We start from the raw sequence: 10069 nt of genomic DNA on the forward strand, positions 1-10069 counted from the left end.
GTGGAATTGAACAAGAAAGAAACAAAGGTGTTCACAATATATATAAAAAAAATATTGGCTACATTTTCCTCTTTCTTATTCAATTCTGCAGTCATTACTTTTCTTTCTTTTAGCTACATGGTATCAAAGCCTAGTTGTTAGGCAAGAGAATATATATTTTGTCGAGATTGAAGATTAGAGCTTTTAAGATTATAATTTTTTGCCTTTGTCTTGATCATGCCATTCAATTATGTCAAGTGGAAGCCACAAATTTTTCTTAGCCCCACAAAGAGGGTTGCATCAAATTTTCATGACATCGAAGGTTGGACCTGATTCTACATCAGAGATAGGTAAAGATCATGCTCTTTTCACATAGTATCAGAGCTTAGTTGTGAGGCAAAAGAGTTAACTTTTTATTTTTTTTAAGTATGAGAGTACTCCTCATTTCAACCTTTGTCTTGATCATGCCATTCAATTATCTCAAGTGGAAGGCACATTCTGGTTAGGCCCACAAGAAGAGGCTTGCATCGAACTTTCATGACATCAAAGATTGGACCTAATTCTATATCAAAGATAGGTCAAGATCATGTTCTCTTTGCATAGTATCAGAGCCTAGTTGTTAGGCAAGAGAGTTTTTTATTATAAAAGAGTATGAGAAAACTCCTTACATTAAGTCTTTATCTTGATCATGCCATTCAATTATCTCAAGCGGAGGTCATCGATTTTGCTTAGGTCAACAAGCAAAGGCTTGCATCGATCTATTACAGTATCAAAGGTTGGACCTAATTCTACATCAGAGATAGGTCAAGATCATGCTCTCTTAACATGATATGAGAGCCTAGTTGTTAGACAAGAGAATATTTTTAAATTTTTTTAATGAAATATTGAATCTCTCATTCCATAAAAACTCCAAGGAATTACAATAACCATTAAACATGTTTTTATAGAAACTAAACTACACTAAAGAAAACATGCAAAATAGCATGCAGAAAATCATCTAAAAAATCACCTCTAAAAATAAATTATGGTGAGATCAAATAGGTGAGATCTTCACAATAATTGAAAGTTTCCACAAATTACGGACGTAATGAGCAGTTAAAATTAACCTACTCTAACAATGTCAACCATTTTAAGATGTTTATAAATACAGTAAATCCAGAATGGGAGATCTTTCGTTTCGGATTTCCCTTGTCTCTATCAAATCATCCCTATAATTTTCTCCAATTCTAAATGAAGACAGTCATCACAGGATTTATATTCCAATATGTTGAAACAGTTACATTGTTCTAGATTTCCTTATATCATTCAACTATCATGACAAGCACTCGTTACATTTGCCCTTTTCTCAAATATCTGTAACAAACAACATATTAGAAATCTGAAACATCATATTAATTAATCTTTTTTGAACGGTGTTTACATATGCATTCTGTTGAATCATTCAAGACCATCTTAAGAAAACTTATCTTCATTTGGCAGTAATTTACGTTGAGAATATCATAAAACGTGAAAAGAAACATAGAACTAATACAATTGTATGTAAAGAAGATGAAAACGAGTGAGGTATTTATTCAGTTCGGCCTCAAAAAAGTATGAGGCTCTTATTGGGTGCAGCATCAAAAGATCTGACAAGAAAGAAATAAATCAAACAGTGGAAGAAAAGTCTTAAGAGAAAAAATATGAAATTTTCTCTCAACACAACGGTCTACCAATTTACAGCAACGATGACGGATCAATACCCCACAGGTGGTGCTCCAGCTGCAGATGTTTGTCCAGCAATCAACTGTTTGAGCTGTTGGTCATTGATATTAAATGCCTTACTCAATACACCTTCAGGAATGGGGGGATTCGCTCCGAACACGGCAGATGCAACCACTTGAACGCCAGGCAGCTGGCTGTTTAGAGCAGTAATTGTAGTTGCATATGAATTCCCAACATTCTGCTGAAAATGGATTGACCCCCTTGGAACCACGAACACATCTCCCTTCTCCAACTTTTGCGAGAACAAAACATTATTTGTGGTGACAAAACCAACCAAAATAGTGCCCTCCATTACAAATATGATCTCAGTAGCGCGAGGATGAATATGAGGAGGATTCAAACCACCAGGGGCAAAAACTCCGTGGTTCATTGATATGCCCAGCGTGTTTAGTCCCGGGAATGTTTGCACAGTACCAGCGGTGATATTGAATCCAAAATTATTGTTGGTTGAGAGTGGAGTATCAAGTCCCTTAAACAAGAAATCTGAAGCGTTCACTTGCTTTGGGTCTTTGCACACAAAACCGTTCAGCTTCACATTGGATTGAGTAAGATCGGCCACACAGAAATCCTGCAGAGGATCTTGGTCTGATGCATTAATTGACAATATGAGAGAAAACCATAAAATGCAGCTCAAGGAAGCTTCCATCATTGTTGCGGAAGTTTGCACTTCCAACTGGTTCACAATGTTGAACGGTATGAGAAATGGAGAAAAAGAGCTTGATATGATTGAGCATTCCCAAAACAGGTATTTTATAGGGAAAATGAGCGGTGCAATATGTTCATTTATTTGAGAAAAAACGTTTTAACTTGCAATACTATGTTAAACGATGGCGGCTAGACATTAATTAGTCTATTGTGTGCGGAATGAATCCTTTGGAACGGGTCGTTTTGTAAATGCTTTACAAACACATTAGACAGGTGATTTTTGTCATAGCTACGTAAGAGAATGGAATGCAATTGTTGTTAAGAGAGTAGAATTCATTGACATTGCAATTTATCGAATAGTGCACACATTGTCTAATTGACTCTATCTACCATGTTATGAATAGTTTCAATTTAATAATCTATTAAGACATAAAAGTATACGCGTTGATACCGTCACCGCTACCTAATCTGATAGAATTTTTTGGCAAATTTAATGACCCGTTCTTTCGCTTTCCTAAATGTTTGTCATGGGAAACTTTGTCAGCACGCTCATGTAATAGAATTCTTTGTCTGAACACGTATCCACGTTTTATCACCCACTTATGGTGCTTCACTTTTGACGTTGCAGTATTCAGACTGTTATGAGCCAGCATTGCCACTTGAAGATAGCCGAATACTGCAGCCGCTTTCAAATACGTAATTAATCATTGTTATTACTGCAAAACATAGTTCTGATAAAGGTCTTAATTACAAAGATTTAGTGTTTTGGACAATTATTAATTATAATTATCATTACTAAATGATGATTGAAATGATAAATGTGTTTGGTGTTTTAATTTTTTTTTAAATTTAACATGTGATTTATGTTATTATTAAAAGTTAATGATTATGATCTAATGTGACAATTGATACACCTAGACAATCTTTATAGTTTAGTTGGTAGCCTACACTTATACCTTTGTCGACCCATTGATCACAGCTTTATGATCTATTATAGTACTCCTCTCTTGCCACTAGTTGCACCGTATCATATATGAAAATTCATATTTATAATGCATGGAATGCCCAGCTTTACTTCTGCCATTTTGTGCAATCTCTACAGTCCCTAACACTTGCTAGATATTTTTAAATTGTCATTGACATCATTGACCTTTTTCATATATCTTTTGCCAATGTAACAAGTGTCCCCATGGAATATATGTCTCAATACATGGCATGTATTTGTTTAACCATTAAGGGTATAGTGGCAATATGGCTTCAGTTGTAATATGTGGTCCATCTTGATTAAACCTTACGTTTAAATAAATTTATCAATAGATTATCACCTTTCACGTGTTACTTTTAATAATGGTAGCCATGTAGTTTATTATACAAGTATTGGGAGTATAGTCATAAGTGTCATATGGTTAATAATATTATTGTGCTTTAGGACTTTGTGCCTTCTTGGTTCACCTGCACCTTGGAAATTCCCCTAGAAATACATATTCTTAGACAAAGATAAAATAATGTTTTGATTGAAAGGAGCATGGATGGACTATCATCATAGACTTTATATTTCAAAATAATTATTTTTTCATTGTTCTAGGGTAGGGTAGTATGTCTATATTTTTTTAAAAAACTATTAAAGAGTAAAGAGATAACATTAAAAGTTAGAATTAGTGAATTTTGAAAAATTTAGAGATCATAAATCTAAACAAACTACTACTATTAAGATCAATCTAATACAAAAAGAAAACCACAACTATTATGACCTTCAGTAAAAAATAAACTACTATGCTTATATTATTTGAATCATTATGTACTAGTTGAACATTAAAATTAAAATTATAATAATATTTATTTTCAATTAAACTTAGTTTTGATTATATATTTGTGAACAATGTAAAGTCTCCAAAAATAGGGTAGAGATAAAGCTCTTGTTTCAAATGAAATACAAAAATATCAACTATAAATGGAGACAAAATTAAAATCACAACTAGAGACATGAAACTTTATTTTTTTTCATCTATTAAATCTATAACTATTTCAAAACAAACTAATTACAAATTTTAGAAAATAAAAATTACTAATACCTAAAAAGTTACATTGTTCTAGAGTCCTATTCTATAACATCTATAGCTTTTTAGAGCCCTTTATAGTCACTACTCTCTTAGAACTACAAAATTCTTAGAGAAATAACTTCTCATTGAACAAAATCACAAACACACTTTTGGCTTCTATGATATCGTTTAAATTAAAATTATTCTTTAAACCAAAAATACATTATCCTCTAGTGATTGACATAATTGGAAGAAATTCCATCCATTTGCCTTCATTTGTACATTTAATTTCTCAACTAAGAAAAATTAAGTTCAAAATAAATTATATAAATGAACTTACTAGAAGAATAAAATCTCTTTTGATGTTGCGTAATTTCAAGAACTAAATGGACATGGAGATTCTCCCAATATCTACACATGAAAAGCTTGTATTTTGTTAATATCATGAAAAAGTATTTCAATGGATGGTGTATTGAAAATGCTTATAAAAAAATATTTCTCTCCTTTGTTTGAGTCATTTAAAAAAATATTTCTCTCCTTAATATTTATATAATTCAACATCATAATTTTGACCACTAAATGACAATGTATGCTTCCAAATATTTTCTCTATCCAATTCTATTTATCTTATACAAGAAATTAATGCACCTATTAAAAAATGATCACACTCAAAAGGATTTAAGGTCATGATAGTTTTTATAACATGTAAATAATGTAAAATATCCATAATAGGGTAGAGACAAAGCTTTTTTTTTTAAACAAAGAATACGAAAATATAGATTGCAAGTATATTTCTCAGTTATGGGAAAGGGGCAATAGAATAAGAAATTGAAATGGAAGAAAAAGAAGTCATCATAGACATGCAAACTTTTGTGTTCCTTGTTGCTAAAGTTAAAATTGATATAAAACAATCAAAATAAAATTTTTTTAAATGCAAAATTTTGATAACCAACTACTTGCAACACTCTACAGTTGCACCAACAAGATCTAGAGGTTCATTGAATTCTCTCTTACTACTATTTAGTTGAGCTACATAATTTCTAGAGAAATCACTCCAACAAGATCTGGAGGTTCTTACCGCTATTTCTAACTACTATTTACTTGGAGCTAAAAAATTCCTAGAACACTCACTGCTCTCTACGCAAGATATCAAACACAATTTTTTTTTATTTTTTTTGCATATTTATTTGATCTATTAAAAAATTTAAAAACCTTCTCTTGCACAAAAGACTTAATTGCAAGAACATTTATTTCCTTTTTTTGTAGTTCTGATTAAGTAAGGCTGGAATGGCTTGAACCCATTATGTCATTATAATTTGAAATCCTTAGACAAAAAAAATAAGGTCACAAGAAGTGACAACTACTAGATAGAACTCAGACTACAACAAACAACTACAACTAAGCTAAAACTAAAAATTAGAACAACTAACTAGGCTAACAAAAAAGGAAAAACTAATCACCATTTCAAAAGGCCTAGCAACTAGACAAAGTTCCTTAACCCAAAACCCTAAAAACCAATAACATAAACCACCTATTGTACCAAATCTAGCAATCAAAATAGTTTCCCCAAAAAAACTTGTAACTAGAATCATCATGAATTAGCACACAATATCGACACCTAAAGGCAACAAAACATGACCCAACATACCACCTATCCAACTCCTTTCATTGACCCAATAAGGATGTTTTAGCTTAAAGAATAAATTTGACAATTGAATGTCAATGCACTTAACCATTTTTCCACTAAACAATACCGAACAAACAACAAGTGCCGAGTGTCAACAAGTGTCGAGTGTTAACAAGTGCCAAGTGTTAACAAGTGCCGAGTGTTTACAAATGCCGACTGTTAACAAGTGCCAAGTGTAACAAGTGTCGAGTGTCAACAAGTGCCAAGTATTAACAAGTGCCGAGTAACAGTAGGTGCCGAGTGATATAGTTTTGTTTTGGTGCTGAGCTATCCAGGAAACAACATGTCCTGAGCATCAGCAATGCTTCAGGAGCAGAGTAACTCAGAATATTAGCATAAGAGTTTGTAATTGCACAAACTATGATGCAAACAATTTTTGCAGTCGAAATAAGGAAAATCTCAAAGGATTTAATGATGAGATCGAATCTTTTATATTTCCTATGCAATCTACATGCAGCCAATAAGAAAAATGATAAAGGCATACAACCAATCAGTAAAAGACTAAGTATTGAGCAGGGAATTGAGATTCAATGTGGATCATAGATCCATATCTAAGCCTAAGTCCTTGAAGTCTTTATAAGGAAGACAAAATTTCATTGTAAATATATATGAGTGGACACACAAGGGTGCACAAGAAAAACTATTTTCAGAAGTGAGGGCTATCAGATCACAAAAGGATCAAGATCAGAGAAAGCAGAACAGGTGCCTGCATTCAACAATCAAGGATTGTAAACTATCAGGTTCATTATACCTAATACTTTCTAGCAATTGTATTAGAATGAAAATCTTATGGTACTAGGTTAGCTTAACAACTATTTCATCAGAGCCTTTAATTAGGTGATTAAAATCCTTTAACAGGGTGACACTTCATGTTAAGTGTTTGTAAAGCCTTTAGCCAGGTCACTATTGATACAGTGTAAAGCCTTTAACAGGGTAGACCATCAGAAGTGGTTGAACAATATTGTTGCAGTAATTTTTGTGGGTATCATCCCCACCCCAATTTTACCTTCTTATTCCTGGAGGGTTTCTGGGTTACCAAATTCTAGTGTTATGTGTTGTTGATGCATGTGTTTGGTTTCATATTTGTTTGATATATTTACATGCATGCAATTTACTTGCAGTTAAAAGTTTTATTGGCTAAAGTGTGATACTTATGATTCACCCCCCCCCCCCTCATAAGTACCATTTCCATATTTGAATATTCTAACAATTGGTATCAGAGCTTGTTCAGGTTCTCACAAGAAAAAGCCTAACAGCTTGGAGGAAAAGATCTAAAGATGGAAGCTTTCAAACTTGGAAAGATCATTGAAAATCAGGTGATAGATGTGCAATTTGCTCTGCATAGCTTGGAGGAATTTAGAAACAAGTTGAGAAATTCATTTAAAAAAAGGAAGGATCTAGCCATAGCCGAAAATGAGATAAACTACAAAGAGATTGATACCACCAACATATTTTCCAATGGAGACACCAAAGAGTTTGATGTAGCAATAGCAGAACTGATGGAGAAAAATAAAGCTCAAACAAAGGAGATAAGATCTCTCAAGATGGAACATGAATCACAGGCCATAATGATATGTGAAATTACTGAACAAAAAAAAAGAGTAGTTAACGATAAGGTCATGATGGAAAATGACAAAAGAAATCTTGCAAACAGACTTGAAGAAAAATCTACTAAATTGAAAAGGATCTCAAACATGCAGATGGATACACTTGCCCAAATGATGAACCTTCATCATGAACTCAATGTGAAATATATTGAGATCTTTACTCTGAAGATGCAAAATGAACAAATGCAAAATGAATTGAACAGAGAAAGAGAGGTGGCAGAGAATCTCAACAAGTCAAGTGAAGCCATCAAATATTTTGAGCAATTACTAAAATTCCCAAGATCAATCCATGATACATCAGGACTTGGATACAATAGCACTGAAGTTGGAGAATCATCAAAGAGTGCAGAACAAAGAAGTGATAAAGGTAAAGATGTTAAACCTATATGTCATTTCTATGGAAAGAAAGGACATACATCTAATGCATGTAGAAGCAAGAATTCCCATCAGCATGATAAACCTAAAAGTATAAACCATTGTCATAGATGCAAGAAGTAGGGTCATGAAGCATATGAATGCAGAACCAAAACTACTAAGACATCAATATTTGATGGACATTGTTATAATTGCAAAAAATATGGTCATAGAGCTTTTGAATGTAGATCAAAGCCTATGTGGACATTAAATCAACCAGCAAAAACATCAAAACATGAATTTTGGGATTACAACACTAGGTACAGCTGTTACTATTGTCAAGAATATGGACATATACCACAAAAATCCATAAGAACACATTTTAGAGGGAACTACAAAAGATGGTTGAATCAAACTACATGTTTCAGTTGCTTAAAAATTGGTAATGTTAGTAGGAATTTCCCAACAAGGTCAAAGGAATCAAGTTTTGAGTTCAACAATGGAAAGGCAAAGATAGATGTTGGACATATTAGAAGTGAAATGAATAAGACATGGAAGAAGAAAGATGAGTATAACACATCAAGTGCAGAGATCACTTCACCTAATAGGTCAAGTGATCATACTTCATCAAATTAAGCAAGAATAAGTGTGTGGGATTGATAAACCAAGTTACATCATAAATCAATCCCAAGACATAGAAGAATTGCAAAGATGAAATTAGCATAAGCAAAGATGCTAAGTCAAAATTGAGAACTTTGCAAGATCTGTCAAAGTTGTCTTCAGTTGCCGAGTTGCTAACAACGACCGAGTTGATAGTTGATGCCGAGCTGTGAAATATCAATAGGAGCCAAGCAAAGTGAAACACAATGGGAGCCGAGTCATGTTGAAACCTTTCAGGTGCCGAGTAGACAGTTGGCAGCGCACTAAGCATTAATTACTCTATTTTGAAGGGTACATAAATCTAATTTTTGATCATTTTCCCACCATTCAAACGAGAAGCAAAGCCAAGAAGAGTGGAGAAGATCAAGATCAGCTCAAAATCCATTTGTGAAGATTTCAACAACAATTCAGGACAAGTTTCATCGATTTGAGGTATTTTACTTAAGTGCTGAGCTATGTAGAATTCATAAACTTGTTTAAATTGTAAACCCTAGTTTGGCAAACAATGGCATCTAGGTCAGGAACCACTAAGGGTAGAGAGACTCATGAGATACAGTTGGTTAGCAATGAAGTTAAACAACCTAAATTTAAGCCCATTCCAGAAGTAGCATACAAAAATGATCCCGCAGGTGCATTATCAGTTATTTTAGATAAAGTTGTTATGGTCAAAGATGTTCGCAGATGTTATAACTGAAAAATTGGAGCCATAGGAGATTTAGAAATCTATAATGCATATGAAAAATTATGTGAGAACAAAAGACTGAAAGATGAGTTCTCAATAATAGAAAGAAAAGGATTAACCAAAACCCTAGAATTTTTGATTGTTTTCAAAACTGAATGGGTACGGATAGTTTTGAGTAGAATACACGATGGACCTTTTTGGTTAGAGTCAGGGCTAGTAAAATTCACCAAGAAAATTGTTCATAGGGTTACTGGTATTCCAACCCTAGATCGGCCAAAGACCCTGCGATGTGACAGAAGGGAAGTAATAGAGAAAAAAAAGGTGTAAAATGGAACAATAGAGGAATGACTATTGACACAGTCACAAATCCCCTACTAGATTTTTCTGTGAGAATCATTTCACACAAATTCTATCAATCAAGCAGGTTAAATAGTGTACCTTGTATAACAGTTGATGTTACATACAAGATAATAAAAAAGGATCACACTTATGATTTAGCAGAGGTCATGTTTCAACAGATTAATGAAAATCTGGGAGCTATAAGGAAGAGCAAGGGAGCTCAATGCAAATTTGGATCAGTTTTGATGTGCATGTTTTTCTATCTAATGAAAGAATTCCCTTCTATGAATAAGGTAAGATGGAGTCCAAACAAAAC

General features: G+C 33.3%; 1 pseudogene; it reads right to left on the reverse strand.

The window, feature by feature from the left end:
- Positions 1-1512: 1512 nt before the first annotated feature.
- Positions 1513-2466, reverse strand: LOC149560906 (germin-like protein 1-1 pseudogene; annotated as a pseudogene).
- Positions 2467-10069: the final 7603 nt, after the last annotated feature.

The sequence above is a fragment of the Cupressus sempervirens genome, chromosome 4 (genome assembly GCF_028749045.1).
Source record: "Cupressus sempervirens isolate cs-2001-9-10 chromosome 4, ASM2874904v1, whole genome shotgun sequence".
In the NCBI taxonomy this organism is placed as follows: Eukaryota; Viridiplantae; Streptophyta; class Pinopsida; order Cupressales; family Cupressaceae; genus Cupressus; species Cupressus sempervirens.